The 16726-nt window shown below is 42.7% G+C and overlaps 1 long non-coding RNA gene across 2 annotated transcripts in view; it reads right to left on the bottom strand.

Moving 5' to 3' along the window:
• LOC141096023 (uncharacterized) overlaps nt 1-14701 on the bottom strand; it is a 100520-nt gene extending 85819 nt beyond the window's left edge. For both annotated transcript variants that reach the window (XR_012233555.1, XR_012233556.1), the window contains exons 1-2: nt 14496-14701; nt 14387-14417 (exon numbers count right to left, since the gene is read on the bottom strand). This is a non-coding gene — a long non-coding RNA (uncharacterized lncRNA). The remainder of the gene's footprint in view (nt 1-14386; nt 14418-14495) is intronic.
• Nucleotides 14702-16726: the final 2025 nt, after the last annotated feature.

Here is a 16726-nt window from a genome sequence, read left to right as displayed (position 1 = left end):
ACATTTGGACATATATGGTACATGTAAAGTGTGCTGAATTTATTGTGCTACTTGGGGCATATTAATTGGATATATGAATTAACCTTGATTATATGTATCCTTTTTTTTGTAATATCCCCTCTTGTCTCTGCTCGGCGTCCCTGTACGGTATTTTGCTTTCCTTGCTGACATTTTTAATTAATAATCAATACAGTATAATTTTTATCATAATTTGCATGGGATCTCTTCAAATCCTCATGAGTATTACACCTGTATGGGAATTTCTTTGTGGCGAATCTTGTTGAAGTGCCCTCTGAATTTTGGACACGTTGGTTGATACAATTAAAGATCAACAGACTGGATTCTTCGTTCCCTGACATCATCTGTCGGGAGAGAGTGGGGAGGACCCATTCAGATTACATTGTCAGCTGGTATGTTTGGCAGGCTTTTACCTAATATGTATGGGGGGCCTTTAGAGCCTTGAAGAGGCAGTTTGGAAAAAAATAGCTCAGTCAAAATTAGTAAGACTACCTTACTAGTTGATATCATACCCCTTACATTGCTAAGTTGAAAATTATAAATCTGTTGGGTCCCAACCTACCATGAGCCTTTTATAATACTGGGAGCGATTGCAACCTTTGTACCTTTATAGCGACGTCTATGCTGCCATCCAAAATCTGCACCAAGAAAGTAGGATATTATAGGTTTACACATAGAACATATTCTTTGAAAGGCACATGAAATGAGTGCAGAAGCCAACAGATAAGAAGTAGAGGAGGCTAGCGGAAGGATGGCAGTGATGAAAGGCGGGTCGTGTATCCCTAATTATCCTGGATTGATTATTTCCCTCCTAGGCTGTTGGTAATTTAGTGGCATTTTGATGCAGGTTATTTCGGGCTGAGAGCACATTGTTCAAGTTCTGCAAGGGAACAGTGACAGATAAATATCTCAGCAGGAAAAAGCAGCGTTAGGAAAACATGCAAAGTAACACAATGTACCAGACGAGCAATGCAAAACGTACATATCAATATGTCTATATCTCATACCGAGCATTAATACTGCACTCCCCATAATGCGATAATGGCATACAATTCAACACCATGACAGTCAATCAAAAGTAAAAGTAATACCCATACACAGATAGGTGTGCACCACACTGATAGATATAATGTAGCAATTAAGCCTTTAAAGCAATTGAACATTACGTATTCTGTTCCCCCGGTGTAAATGGCGTATGACTCACTAAGCTTTTCAGACTCTCCGACTCACACTCACGCTCCACTCTGTTAGACCCAGATGTGACTTTTACTATGTAAGTCTATGGAGTGTCAGAACAAGGCTCCACAATCTTACCTTGTAAAAGAGACTCCCGGCTCATGCATAGAACATAGATTAGTCTGAAGAGTGGTGATGTCACTCAGAAAAGGAGCGGAATGGAGCTCGATCCCAGAGAACACACTCACACTAAACTACATATACACATCTTTAGGGTGTAAAAAGTTCATGGAAGGGATCCTTCAACTGCAATAAGTACTCTCAATTATTTGCACTTATATAATATGTGTACAAGCCTGTACAACATTATTGAGGCACGCCATGAAACAGTAGCCCTCTGACACTTTCCACAAAATACAGCAAAAGTTAGCTCGCCTGTATTTTCCCAGGTGCACTTGTACCCCAAACTACACCTCTCAGAACCTGAATCCTAATTAATTTGAAACTGGTCAAAATTAACCCTTTACTTCCTGTAAGCGACTATTGTTACTGTCACTGTTCATAATGATAAATTAAATCCCGACTAACCTTAAGTCCTAAGGGAGAGTGTAGAATCCTCAATTGCTTCTCTATTTAATAATTTTCTTGTATAATCTCCAAATCTAAACGGCCTGAAGACTTTTAATATTCACTATACTTGTAAACTAGGTAGTATTCCCACCATGTATGTCGTTGAAGTGTTTAGATTCTGCAGACTACTTAACTACGGTAATTGTTTATTAGTGGCATCTGATAAATGTCATCTAACATGATTTTTTTAAAGCACATGTCATGCAGCCCACATATTCCAGCTTATAAAATGTGCATGTAGTTTTATGTACCACATAGCTGGAGTTGCAGTTAATATATGCGTGTATATTGAATGTTTTCTTGGTGATTGTGATGAACCTGCACCTCGTCACCCTGTCTGACGTCACTATTCCGTTGGAGAAATCACGTGGCACTGTCTCCTCACTTGACTAACGTGACTTTCCGCACCCCTGGGGACACGTATGGTCAGCTTGGCATAGTTTTACACAGACATCCCTGTCCACATGGGCCCAGCAAGGGACAGGGAGTGACAGAAGGTGACCCATGCAGTCGCTGATGTGGCACCACGCTCGCTCACAACCCTGACAGGCTGAGAGGCCCCTTTCACTAGCACCAGTGAAACAGAATCTTAACTCAGTAGGACTGTCACCATTTCCTCGTTAGATATAAACCTGGGTCCCTTAACGGGATTATATTGGGCCAAAAACCAACTCCGGTAGTGTGGAAAGTTAAACACAAGAACAGGGACATGTGGATTTGTGGATAAATTATATATTTAATTGCTTAAAGTGCACACTAGACAATATACTGTATACACAATGGTTACACATATACACTGGTCAGATATGCAAATATAGATAAAGTACAAAAGATATAAGCAGATGATACAAAAGCCAGTTACCAGCTGAATGTTCGACGATTGGATGCTGGCAACCACATGGGAGGTGTGGGGGCCAGCTATTTCCGGTTTCTTCCAACACGCTGCATGGCGTGACCTCACTTGGCAGAGAACAATGGCCCACATCATCGCATGTGCACTTAACCCCTTTATCATTCACTCCCTTCCTTGCCTCCTGGGATGGCCCTATTCTCCCTCCCACTTTCTCTGGCAGCTGAAATTCCAAAATCTATGATGGATCATAACTCCCCTATGGAAGGAACATAAGGCAGTAGTTTTGGCACCATCAGATCCGACCGGGCCCATGTTAAACTTGGAGACCAAACACAGCTTCGCTACCTGGCTTCTACTAGCCCTTTTGCATGTGTCCCCACCCTAAGGCTGAAAAAGATATGCTGTAACTAAGATGGAAATTGAACTGTTTAGTAAAGTTCATTTGGTTGTAAAGGATCAAGTGTCTCATGCCTAATGTGCGGTTGATGCAAAATCCGGCGGTGTGGCGTCAGTGACGGCTTTCAGCCAAACCATGACTGTAATCTAATTCACACAATGCATAAGGGAGACAGGACATTATTTACTTGTGTAGTGCCAGGGTGTGGGAACATAGAATTCCTTTGCCCACGACTACCACCCTGTGCACCTTACAAAGGGTTAATCACTTCAATTGATCTCTTGGAGATCTCCATCCTGCTCCCTCCTGAATTGTCTCAGCTGTTCTGTGTTGGCCACTCCCCTCTTGATAGTTCTACTTTCGGGTTAGGTGTTGGAGGTGATATTCAGTGTTTGGAGAAGCCACTTAGTGAGTTGTCCAGGATATTTTGCGTGGTGTTGGTTTGCATGTTTATCCTCATCCTCTCCTACTTGATGGTTTCTCCTACCTATCCCTCACTTGTGTTCTACTCTGTTTTGTGAGTATATTTGTATGAATGTAGTTTTCTTTCATTCCTGTTTGTCTTCCCTTGTCTGTCTGGTTAGTGTAATCTTATGTACTTCAGCCTCACACCTCCCTGGGTGGGATCAGGTCAGGTTTAAGATAGGAGCATAGAAAGGTACGCAACCTCGGAGTCTCCACCTTCCAGAGTAAACCGGTGGGACAGGTATAGACTAGGGCGCCCCTAGTTTGCGAAATCAGGTAGGTTCCCACATTCCTTAGTCGCTATGTGACATGTATGCTATCACCAGGGGATAGGTGAAAATGTATCTTTACTGGAAAACCTCTTCAAGTCACATGCTGTCCTCTAGATTGGTAGGGGTGCGACACCTGGCACACAGCTGGTGGCGGTGGGATGTGATCAGTTGTCAAACTGCACTGCATTCCTATTTCATCCCTAAGCTATGTTCAGTTGCCAGAACTGTGCTGTTCTACTCCATAACTGATAAAATACGGTCTCTGTAGGCATTGATCAGGGGGACGGGTGCTGCACCCGCCCGGATCTGATATTCATAACCTTTCCTAAGGATAGACCATCAATATGATAGTACTGGGCAACTCCTATAAAGCTGCATACTAAGGCCGGTTTCACATTAGCGCATTTTCAGTGCGCGCACGGTCGGGGGTAGCTCCGCCCCCGAGCCGGCTCTCTGCCCGGCGTGCCCGCCCCTTCCTTGTAGCGCCGCCTCCTAGCGGACAGCGGCGCCTGCGATCGGCGCACCCTATCTTTAGCATAGGGTGCGCCGATCATGCGCAGGCCGTGCGCTAGTTGCGCTTTGACCTGCGCTGCGCATTTTTGACGGTGCGCCGTGCGCGCCAAAATCAAACTTTTCGGATTTTGGCGCGCACGGCGCACCGTCAAAATGCGCTAATGTGAAACCGGCCTTATCAGCATATTTTTGTTAAGTAGGGACTTTTAAGTACTGCCCCCCAGTCCCGCTCCAGGACATAACTTACTTTGCTGGGATTGTTTTAAAAAATGCAGAACTTTCGCAGCAAATTTGGGACTTAAAGGGGTATTTCAATCTCCCTGATGTTATCCCAATATGTAGTAGGAATAATAATAATATTAGGAAATACCTCCAATTAGAAATGTAGTATAGTTTTTATGATAAGTTTTGTCGATAACCCCATGTGCAGGGCATGGCAGTAGCTTAGATATCCATGGTTACAACCACTACGAAGTTAGCTACTGCATTGCCAGACAGATTGCCGGTTATCACAATCTGTTTTCAAGGCCAAAAAGAAGTTATAAAAGGAAATAAAATAAAAATACATCTTAGCAAAAAATAAAATCATACAGATTTTAGCAGCAACATCTTAGTAACAGTGGAATGACTTCTCAACTAATCTTCGTCAGTTCTAAACAGATTCTCGGAGATGGAATTGTGTAGAGAATAGGATGCGGATATCGATGGCTGCACACAAGAAAGCTCAATAAACCCTGAGTCAGATGCTTAACCTTTTCAATCATTTCTTCTCTGTTTAAGCAGCTGTGGGCCGAACATTGGAAATCCAAAGGAGATTTATATTCAGACAGTCCTATTAATAATGACCTGAAATTATACCTACAGCCTTGTGTTTGTTATCGGTCACCATTTGTAAACTACATTAATTGTAAATACATAATGTCTAATACATTTGTGCTATTTCTGAAGCTGATTATCTTAAAGGGCTGAGGAAGCCATAGGGGCTATTTTTGGATATGCAATGCTATGCTTTCATATATCGGCAAACAATTCAACTGAGCATGCATCTGTTTTGAAAGGAGAAGGGAGTCAGACAACTCTAGTGGAGACAAATTTTTTCCGGAGAACAAAAGGATCGGTTGTTGAAATTAAACATGCCCAATATGGAGCAAGTAGCTACTCACGGACAAGCAATGAGGCAGGGTAGTCAAACGTTCTGAGGTCAGATACCAAGAAAGCACATCATAAACAAAAGGGAAAAGACAAAGGCATAGTCATGACACAGTCCGAGGTCAGAAAACTAAGACAATAGCTAATCAGAGTAAAGGAGCTAGACAAACAGATGGTCAGAATGAGATTCAAGGTCAGGCAACAACAGATAAGCAAACAGAGCACAGGAATGCAAGGCAAACATACACCACCAAGCAAATGCTATGATTGGTAGAGATAGAGATCTGCGACTGACAGCTTAGCTAAGTATCTTGGTGATCATTTAGAACAGATAACATCTAAAGCAAGCATAGCACCTCCCAGTCTCAGATTGGACGGCCGAGCTATCAAAATACTGACAGCTCAGCACACCCCTGCACTAAATTGATGACTGAACCGTCTATGAAAATACCGACAGCTCAGCATGCCCCTGCATAAGATTGGACTACGTGACACCCGATCCTACTATTCCCTCCTCCTGTGATGTATATGCTCCCAGCCCCTACTGTAATGTATATGCTCTAGCATCTCCTGTGATGCATGTGCTCTGGTGTCTCCAGTGATATATATGACCCCAGCCCTTACTGTGACATATAGACCCCAATGTCTCCTGTGATGTATATGCCCCAGCCCCAGTGTCTCCTGTGGTGTATATGCCCCAATGTCTCCTGTGATGTACTGTATATGTCCCAGCCCCAGTGTATCCTATGTGACATATATGCTCCAGTCATAGCGCCTCCTGTGTAATATATATGTTGCAGCCCATGTATTCTATGTCATGTATATGCTGCAGCCCCAGTATCTCCTATGTTATGTATATACAGTAGGCTGTGTTTCTTATGTGATGTATATAGAGCAGTCTCTGTGTCTCTTATGTAATGTATATACTGCAGATCCCCCAATGCTTGAATTTTGGAAATGTTACATGACTGAGCAGTGATGAATTTTCCCACTCTGAGGCCTGCACTGTAATATACATTTGTGTTCAGATTTTACTGCTGCGAGTTCGTTTCAAAATTCGACCAATGCAAATCTGGAAAAGTTGTTAGAGTAGCAACATCATCATTATCACCTAACATTACAGCGGCACAAAAGAGAAGCAATTCCAGCTATCACATTAGGGGTGAGTTAATTAAATGATATATAGCAGGATAAATTTTGAGTTTATAATTTTGTACGGCTCCCGAGTATAAATATCTACAGTTCAGGCCCCTTTAAATTTTTCACTCTTTGTTCCATTGCAGTCATTTGTTAAATTCAAAAAAGTTCATTTTTTTCTCATTAATATACACTCTGCACCCCATCTTGATGGAAAAAATCAGAAATGTAGAAATTTTTGCAAATTAAAGAAGAAAAACCGAAATATCACATGGTCATAAGTATTCAGACCCTTTGCTCAGACACTCATATTTAAGTCACATGCTGTTCATTTCCTTGTGATCCTCCTTGAGATGGTTCCACTCCTTCATTGGAGTCCAGCTGTGTTTAATTGAACTGATAGGACTTGATTTGGAAAGACACACACCTGGCTATAGAAGCCCTCACAGCTCACAGTGCATGTCAGACCAAATGAGAATCATGAGGACAAAGGAACTGGCCAAGGAGCTCAGAGACAGAATTGTGGCAAAGCACACATCTGGCCAAGGTTACAAAAGAATTTCTGCAGTACTCAAGGTTCCTAAGAGCACAGTGGCCTCCATAATCCTTAAATGGAAGAAGTTTGGGACCATCAGAAGTCCTCCTAGACCTGGCCGTTCAGCCAAACTGAGCAATCATGGGAGAAGAGCCTTGGTGAGAGAGGTGAAGAAGAACTCCAAGATCACTGTGGCTGAGCTCTACAGATGCAGTAGGGTGATTGGAGAAAGTTCCACAAAGTCAACTATCACTGCAGCCTTCCACCAGTCAGGCCTTTATGGCAAAGTGGCTCAACGGAAGCCTCTCCTCATTGCAAGACATATGAAAGTCCGCATAGAGTTTGCTAAAAAACACATAAAGGATTCCCAGACTATGAGAAATAAGACCTCAGACTTGGCCGAAGGTTCACCTTCCAACAAGAAAATTACCCTAAGCACACAGCTAAAATATAAAGGAGTGGCTTCAGAACAACTCTGTGACCACTCTTGACTGGCCCAGCCAGAGCCCTGACCTAAACCCAATTGAGCATCTCTGGAGAGACCTGAAAATGGCTGTCCACCAACGTTCACCAGCCATCCTGATAGAACTGGAGAGGGTTTGCAAGGAAGAATAGCAGAGGATCCCCAGATCCAGGTGTGAAAAACGTGTTGCATCATTCCCAAGAAGGCTCATGGCTGTACTAGTTCAAAAAGTTGCTTCTACTCAATATTGAGCAAAGGGTCTGAATACTTATGACCATGGGATATTTCAGTTTTTCTTTTTTAATAAATTTTCAAAAATTTCTACATTTGTTTTTTTTTCAGTCAAGATGGGGTGCAGAGTGTGCATGAATGAGAAAAAATGAACTTTTTTGAATATACCAAATGGCTGCAATGAAACAAAGAGTGAAATTTTTAAAGGGGTCTGAATACTTTCCGTACCCACTGTAAATGGCCTCTGGCAGAAAAAAGGTTCCCCACCCTTGTGGTAGATGGTCGGCCAACAGGTTTGGTCGCACTAGGTTTAATGTGTGCTAGTGTATCCAGCTATTACCAAAACTGTAACTCTGATCATCCCTGACAGTACGAGACCACTCTAGCATGCAGGGAGTTGTAGCTTTTCAACAGCCAGTTAGCCACAGGTTGGATTCAACGACTCTAGTCAGAGATTAATAACTTCTGAGCCAAAGATGAACCACTATACCATTTCCTAATTTAACAGTGCATGATTTATATTATGGAAATTCTCAATAAAGTTCTTATTTTCGCTGCAATGTATTAGTTCAGGATGGAATTGAGTAGATCTTATGTAAACATTCCTGCCTCCCTGTCATTAATATGTTAATAACTCAATGTAGTAAAACTAGGATTAATTGTAGAAACATAAGCACATTATGCCAGAGCCTTATATTTTTCTGCTGTCAAGTTCCGCTATTTTAAAGTGATACTCGGAGGACAATTAATCCTATTCTGTTTATACTATGAGCTGCTGGAGGCAGATCAAAGCTGGAAACCAGTGGAAATGAAGCCATTATTGTGTAGACACTTTTATTGTATGGAAAAACAGAATTTCAAATTCTTTTGATTGAAGTCCATCTCCAGGCAAATGCTACAATGTGTAGTGTAGGGCTTTCATCTCTCTGGTAGCCGCTTTGATACGCAAAGAAGGCATAGGGTTTTTATATCAAAACAGATTAAAGTTTATTGTTCTTCATAAACTTTACAGCTTCAGAAACAGTCCTTTCTGTGGTTAAGGCAAAGTAAATCAAACCGATCTCACCAACTTGGTATTAAGATAAGATAATCCTTTAATCGTCCCACCATGGGGAAATTCAGAGCATTACAGCAGCAAGGCAGGAACAAGTACAGATACAGATGCATAAAGGCATTACATTGACAGTAGGTAGGTACAAATACGGGGAAAAAAAAAAATAAAAAAATTACACACACTTCTCAGTTTCTAGCTTAAACCACACACCAAGAGTCGAATGAAACCTTTCATTCATTCATTTTCTTAATGGATCCATGTGTCCATTTTGTTATCAGATTAAGACATTTAAAGGGAATTTGACAGGTGATACTTTATGCCCGATCCACATGTACCATGTATCAGGCACTGGCTGCATGGTTTCAGCCAGGTATATTTTATTGGCTTTTCTTTTCCTGCTAGGTCCTTCCTAGGTATCTCTCTATACACATGTGAAGTGCGGCAGAACGGTACTTATGTTCGGCTTGGCTCTGGCGCTTTACAGACAAGGGGTGTCCCAGTCTCTGTGTGCTGTAGCATGTGGGGTGCATCACACTCACTTGTACTGTAGACTGCAGGTCTCTGCTACCTTTAGGTTTTTGTTCTCAGGAGCCACTGCACACTATGCATGGGACATCATTTGAAACAGCCAAACGTTTACTAGACAGTTCAAGTTAATTGGGTGGTTACTAGAGATGGGCAAGCCTGAACAGTAAAGTTCGGTGTCTGTAGCGAGTATCTCCTGTTCGGGCACGGATAACAAACATGGACTTCACCACGAAGTCTGTGTTACTGTTCAGGTTTGGCCCCTGAACATCGGGTGTTTGTCACGCTGTCATGTGCATGACAGCATGGCAAACACCGCTTCTGATCGGTGGTAAAATCATCACCGCTGGTCAGGCAGAAGTGGTTCCCACATTGTCAAATGCCAGCGTTTTCCTGCAGCTACAATCAGAAGTATAAAGTTTACCTCTGGTCATTGGTGTCAGCTGATGGGACTACTGCTGTGCTTTGCCAGCATGGGAACCGTGGCTGCCTGACCGGCGGTGATGATTTTGCCGCTGATCAGAAGTGGTGTTTGCTGTGCTGTCATGCACATGACAGCGTGGAAAACACTGGATGTTCAGGCCCCCCATTCAAGTGAATGGGGTCCGGGATCGGTTACAGGGACTGTTCTGGTATCGGAACCCCTACTTTTTGTAAATGTTTGGCTGAACCCGCCAGATGTAAACATCTAGGTGTCTGCCCATCTCTAGTGGTGACAGGTGGGATAGGGCACAGCAATTCACAATTTCTTCCTCTTTAGCCCAACTCCTCTTCAGTCCTTTTGATAGCTCATCCTGGATTACCACAAAGCCCACTGAGTCTGTCAGTCTCAGGCATTTCCCATCAACCTCGGCAGTGCACCCGGAACGGGGCCTCACCTTCCTTCTATGCGGGTCACTGTCCTTCTGCCACTGTATGACAGAAGACACGATGTGTCTGGCAGCCCCTATGCCAGACCTTAGGCTCTGGACATGACAGGAGCGATCCAAGTAATGCCTCCCATTGCCTGAAAAAAGCAACACATGCTGCCCCTATCAACCCACAGCACCTGAACTTACCTTTAAATTGCAATTCACTTACTCTCTCTATCAGGGTGTGTCCCCCTTTTTTATTAACACTAGTGTCCACCCACTAGACTAATTCTAGCATTAACTATTTCCTTATGTCAACCTATTATCTTAAGTCTTATGTGTTGCTATATCACTTACTGTATAAGCTTACTTATGCTATCCTAAGCTTACCCTATACTATACTATAGTCACATTATGCATTAACACTTCACATGCCGTATATTACCATAATACGTTACATAAGACACACATCACTTTTACCTATAAAACCGCACAACAGTATTCACATGAAGTGTCTGTGATATTCAGTGGCAGAAACAGGGACAGTCCACATCCCTACATTCCTCCCCTCTTTAAACATGGTCATTTTTTGACCATTTTGGGACCTGGAAGACAACACGCAGCATATAACATTCACATGAAACATCTAAAACCATTAGTCTCCTCTCTCCAGGGTAAAGAGTGTCCATTGCCGGTGAGTGCACTGACCCTGAAATCAAAGAGCACAAGTTATTGGACCAGCACGACAGTAGTCATGTGATGCGTCTGTTGTCATCAGGGGCAGGAACAGGGTAAGACAGTCCACATCCCGTACCTATCTTAAAATGTGCAGCCAGTATCTAATACAAGCTGCCCGTGGTTCCCTTTAAGTCTATGGGGAGCCATAAAAAATGAACGAAAAGTAGAAGATATCACTAGTTTTCAATCTCTACTTAATTGATCCATTTTTATGTGTGAATGGAAAAGAGGGTTCAGACAGTTTGTTTTATTTTTTGAAAACTGATGAGAAAAAGCAGATGTAAAATGAATGCAAAATGGATGACAGATGGGAGAAAAATTATCATTTTTTTCAATGCAAAACCGGAAACTGATGTGAGCATGTAGCCTAAGGCCATGTTCAGATAAACTTATAACAAATTGTCCATTTTTCTTACAGAACAAAAAACATTTTTTTTTAGCATGGAGTTCCATATGTCATCCAAATGTCCCTTTTTGACCTCCGTATCATGTAGGTTTTATAACTCAAAAATGTAAAAATAAAACAAGACCAAATACAAGTTTCTTTGTCATTCATTACAATGGATCCATTAAAAATGCAACCATAAAGATGGTATATGTATGGCATTCCTTTTTATTTTCTGCACCCATTAAATTTAATGAGCAAGCCTCATCTGAAAAATGGATCAAAGTACTGCATGCTGAAACTTTTTGTACATGCAGACCATGTGAGTGCACTACCTCATTGAGTTGCAATGATCCCTGTGCTGTATATATGTGTCTGTATAACACAAACAACACATGATCTCAATATATGCTCTTCTAAAAGAAGTGTGTAACATATAAAACATGGCTGTTTATGTAACCAACCACTCAGCCATAGACTGTGACATGGTGTTATGATCTTGCTACATCATGTATAGACCAGCTATCATAGCAGATGGAGAAAGGGGTTGTTCAGAAAAGTAATAAAATGGCAAAAAAGGCTGGTAATGTGGAAAACTTATAGTATCTGTTTGAACATCTGCTTGTTGATGTGCTCTGGTTCAGTGGTCCATGCTGGTCTCTGTTTAATTCCCTGTAGCAATCACCTGATTATTGCAGCCAATCTCTTGACTTATCATGAATGTCTGCATGTATGGTGCTAGTCGTGTGACTGTTGAAATCAGTAAAAACTAGGATCAACTTCAGGGACGGTTTTAGAGAAAGTGGGGCCCTGGGCAAAAGTTTAAAGGTGGGCCCCAAATGCTCACATATTCCACATCACACAAACATTTCAGCTGTATTTACAGGTGCAGAGTTCAGGCCGTTAAAAGAGTGTGATCGACGGCTTTGAAGTTGTTAAATGCCTGTTCCTGAGTTTCTTTACTACGGCTGAGGAAGAATGATGGGGCAGATAGTTTTCGATACAGTATAATGCAGCTCCCATATAGTATAATGCACTCTCCATGGTCCTTGATAGACTATAATGCAGCCCCCCTCACAGTATACTGCAGCCCATCTCAGAGAATACTGCAGCCCACCTCATAGAGAATACTGCAGCCCCACACACAGAGTATACTGCAGCCCTCCCCACACACAGTATAACACAGTCCCCTAAGAGTATAATGCAGCCCCCCTCAGGGTATACTGCAACCCCCCTCATAGAGTATACTGTAGCCCCCCTCATAGAGTGTACAACAGCACCCATCAAAGTATACTGCAGCCCCCCTCGGAGTATACTGCAGCCCCCTCAGAGAATACTGCAGCTACAACACACAGTATAATGCAGCCCCCCACACACATTATAGTGCATCTCCCAAACACATAGTACAGTGCAGCTCCCCAACACAGAGTTCAGTGAAGCTCCCCTCAACAAATAGTACAGTGAATCTCCCCAATACATTGTACAGTGCAGCTCCCTACCCCAACACACAGTACAATGCAGCTCCCTCCTAACACACAGTATAGTGCAGCCCCTGCACTCTCCCACACACAATAATGCATACACACACACACACACACAATATTCAGTCTCATTGGCTCCACTGCTGGCACAGCATGGCGCATGATTAAGAGACATCATTGTGCGCCTGCTGAGTCATAAGCAGAAGGGGAGTAAAGGGAGAGGGAGCATCAGATGACGATCTCTCCTCCATCACTGCTTTCAACTGTATCAGCATCTATGATGCCGAAAGTTGAGTCAGTGATGAGGGGGCGGTGCCAGGCCTCTCAGTGGCCATGTGGTGTACCGCTATTAGTGGCACACCACTGGCTTAACTGAGGGCCCCTGGAGGAGCGGGAGCCCTAGGCAGCTGCCTGGTCTGCCTGCCCCTAACGCTGACCCTGATCAGCTTGTAACATAACTCTCTCAAATGAACAAGGTCATGCTGCAGGGTGATGTATAACTACTCCCATACTGGGTATTGCAGTAACCTTGATGCTCCAGCAAGGAACTGAAATACCTGGTAAATAGTGATGAGCGAACAAGCTTGGATGAGGTGTTATCCGAGCATGTTCATGTGCTAACTTGTAACGGGCTGGGTGATGAAACCACTGTGTCAAAGCCCAAGGAAGACCTAGAGGGGCGTGACTAGGAGCCTCGCCCAATCTGACCACAGACACGCTGCAGCTAACACCACCGCAGTCCGTGGAGAGACAAGGGAGGTGATCCAGGTGCTACTCCAGGACTGACCTTGGGTAGATTAAAGTATAGGAGTAACCCCGGCACACTAATAACATGAAAGTAAAGTCTTCTCAACGACAGTCTTTAATTGTTGTGATTTTATTGATTGTGAAAAAAAAGGGTGGTGTTACAATCCAAAAAAGGGTGGTGTTACAATCCAACGTTTCAGCTCTACATCTCGAGCTTTCATCAGGGATATGACTACAATATATACAATAAAAGAACAAAAATCAATAAATAAACTTTATAAAGTATTATAAAACCAAAAATCTAGTGATAGGTGATACATAAGGTGGGGACAGTGTCAAACATCCTTTGTGAAGGTGTGTATGGATCTATAATGATGTGAGGCCAGTGAGTATGTATTGTGGTGTGATATGGTGAACATGTGAGAGGTTGAAAAGAGGAATAGAGTGAAGGTGTAAGGAGTTGAAAAGCATGAATGTGTAGGTAGTGTTGAGAAAGGGCATTAGGGGACAGTGAAGTGGAGTGGGAATAAAGGTGAGGTCATCTAAGGAGGCAGTGTGTAAGGGGTGCTCTTGGAAATGTTAAGGCATAAGGTATAAATACCTAGATCCTTGGTTTTGAGGTGTGTGTATAAGTGGTATAGGTTTGCCTTTGTAATCCAGCTGCTGGAACGGTACCTATAGTAACCACTGAGAAAGGGTATAGGTTAAGGAATAGCAAGGTATATAGAAAGAAAAGATATAAAAGAAAGTTTTAGGGGTCACATACCAATGTGTAGGGTCAGCACGTGACTCCCGTCCTAAGGACAAAAAAGCAGGTCAATAAGCTGAGATGGAGAAAGGAAACCCAGTCTATGAAGACTGTAGGGCACCATTACCTTGTGTCCTAAATCTAGTCAGGTGTGGAGGAGGCCGGAAGTGCATGTGGCTTAGTGCAGTGATGTTAAATACTGTCAAGCACTTCCTGATTGGGTGGGGAAGGGGCGGGAATGGGGGGAAGGGCCATCGCCATCTTAGTGAGGTCAAAAATGTCTGAATGAATGTACTGAGCATGTGCAGGGCGGGGATAGAGAATGAGCATGTTTTGACTTAACAGGAAGAGATGGTGGCAGTCGCCATCTTGGTAAGGTCAAAAAATGTCAGAATGAATGTACTGAGCATGTGCAGGGCGGGGATAGAGAATGAACATGTTTTGACTTGACAGGAAGTGATGTTGGCAGTCGCCATCTTGGTGAGGTCAAAATTGTCAGAATGAATGTACTGAGCAGGTGCGAGCCATCCAGGAAGTGAAGTAAAAAAGGGAGCGTTGTGAGGAAATGTCACATGCATACAGGCGGCCATTTTAACGGTGGGACTGTGCTGAATTCATGCACGGTGATAATTTCAGTGCTGGTTGTGCCTATCAGGTTTCAGAGAAACTTCCTTTTCCTGCCTAAAAACAAAGAAAGGTAATTAGAGCAAGGTTTACATACAAAGAGTAAAATGGCGTTCATATTAACACACTTATGTCAGAAATATCTCCTATAAACCAAAAAACGTTGTGTAGGAAAAGAACTTATTTGGTAGTGATTTTAAACTCCTGATGAAAAACAAAACTAATTCACTATGAAGTGGAATTTAGAAGGGATTAATAATACATTTCAGATTCTCTATTGAGACCGTGTGGATGGAGGGTATTTAGGTGATATATCCAATACGCTTCACGCTCTTTGAGCGTTTGGATTCTATTACCCCCTCGTCTGGGTACAGGGATTTGTTCGATAACCTGAAATTTCAGTTGGCTTACAGAGTGTCTATTTTCCACAAAATGGGCAGGAATTGGTAAAAGTGTGTGAGAACACAAAGAGACTCTATCCTCCCAGATCTTAGAAAAGTTCCTGTTGAGGGAATAGGCAGCTGGAATATCGGAGGTGACAGCCACAGGGAACGGTACTTTTGGGTGTTGACCGTAGACCACAAAAAGGAGATTTGTCCAAAGACTCGCTCACGTGGTTATTGTAAGAGAATTTGGCCAAGGCAGATGTTCAGCCCAGTCACTGTGATGAGCATTAAGAAAATGCTGGGAAAAATTAGTCAGGATCTGATTGACTCATTCCACTTGGCCATTGGACTGAGTATGGTAAGAAGATGAGAAATCCAAAGTAACATCCAGTAGCTTACAGGTGGCCCTCCCCTCCAGAAGCGAGAGGTAAACTGGACACCTATATCGGAGACTATGTGAAGTAGTAGACCATGGATACGAAAAATCTGAAGAATGAATTTGTTCTCACACACTTTTACCAATTCCTGCCCATTTTGTGGAAAATAGACACTCTGTAAGCCAACTGAAATTTCAGGTTATCGAACAAATCCCTGTACCCAGACGAGGGGGTAATAGAATCCAAACGCTCAAAGAGCGTGAAGCGTATTGGATATATCACCTAAATACCCTCCATCCACACGGTCTCAATAGAGAATCTGAAATGTATTATTAATCCCTTCTAAATTCCACTTCATAGTGAATTAGTTTTGTTTTTCATCAGGAGTTTAAAATCACTACCAAATAAGTTCTTTTCCTACACAACGTTTTTTGGTTTATAGGAGATATTTCTGACATAAGTGTGTTAATATGAACGCCATTTTACTCTTTGTATGTAAACCTTGCTCTAATTACCTTTCTTTGTTTTTAGGCAGGAAAAGGAAGTTTCTCTGAAACCTGATAGGCACAACCAGCACTGAAATTATCACCGTGCATGAATTCAGCACAGTCCCACCGTTAAAATGGCCGCCTGTATGCATGTGACATTTCCTCACAACGCTCCCTTTTTTACTTCACTTCCTGGATGGCTCGCACCTGCTCAGTACATTCATTCTGACAATTTTGACCTCACCAAGATGGCGACTGCCAACATCACTTCCTGTCAAGTCAAAACATGTTCATTCTCTATCCCCGCCCTGCACATGCTCAGTACATTCATTCTGACATTTTTTGACCTTACCAAGATGGCGACTGCCACCATCTCTTCCTGTTAAGTCAAAACATGCTCATTCTCTATCCCCGCCCTGCACATGCTCAGTACATTCATTCAGACATTTTTGACCTCACTAAGATGGCGATGGCCCTTCCCCC

Source organism: Dendrobates tinctorius, unplaced genomic scaffold (genome assembly GCF_039654945.1).
Source record: "Dendrobates tinctorius isolate UK_male_01 unplaced genomic scaffold, ASM3965494v1 ptg000071l, whole genome shotgun sequence".
Lineage (NCBI taxonomy): Eukaryota > Metazoa > Chordata > Amphibia > Anura > Dendrobatidae > Dendrobates > Dendrobates tinctorius.
The sequence above is the reverse complement of the archived record's forward strand: the minus strand, read 5'-3'. Positions and strand labels throughout refer to the sequence as shown.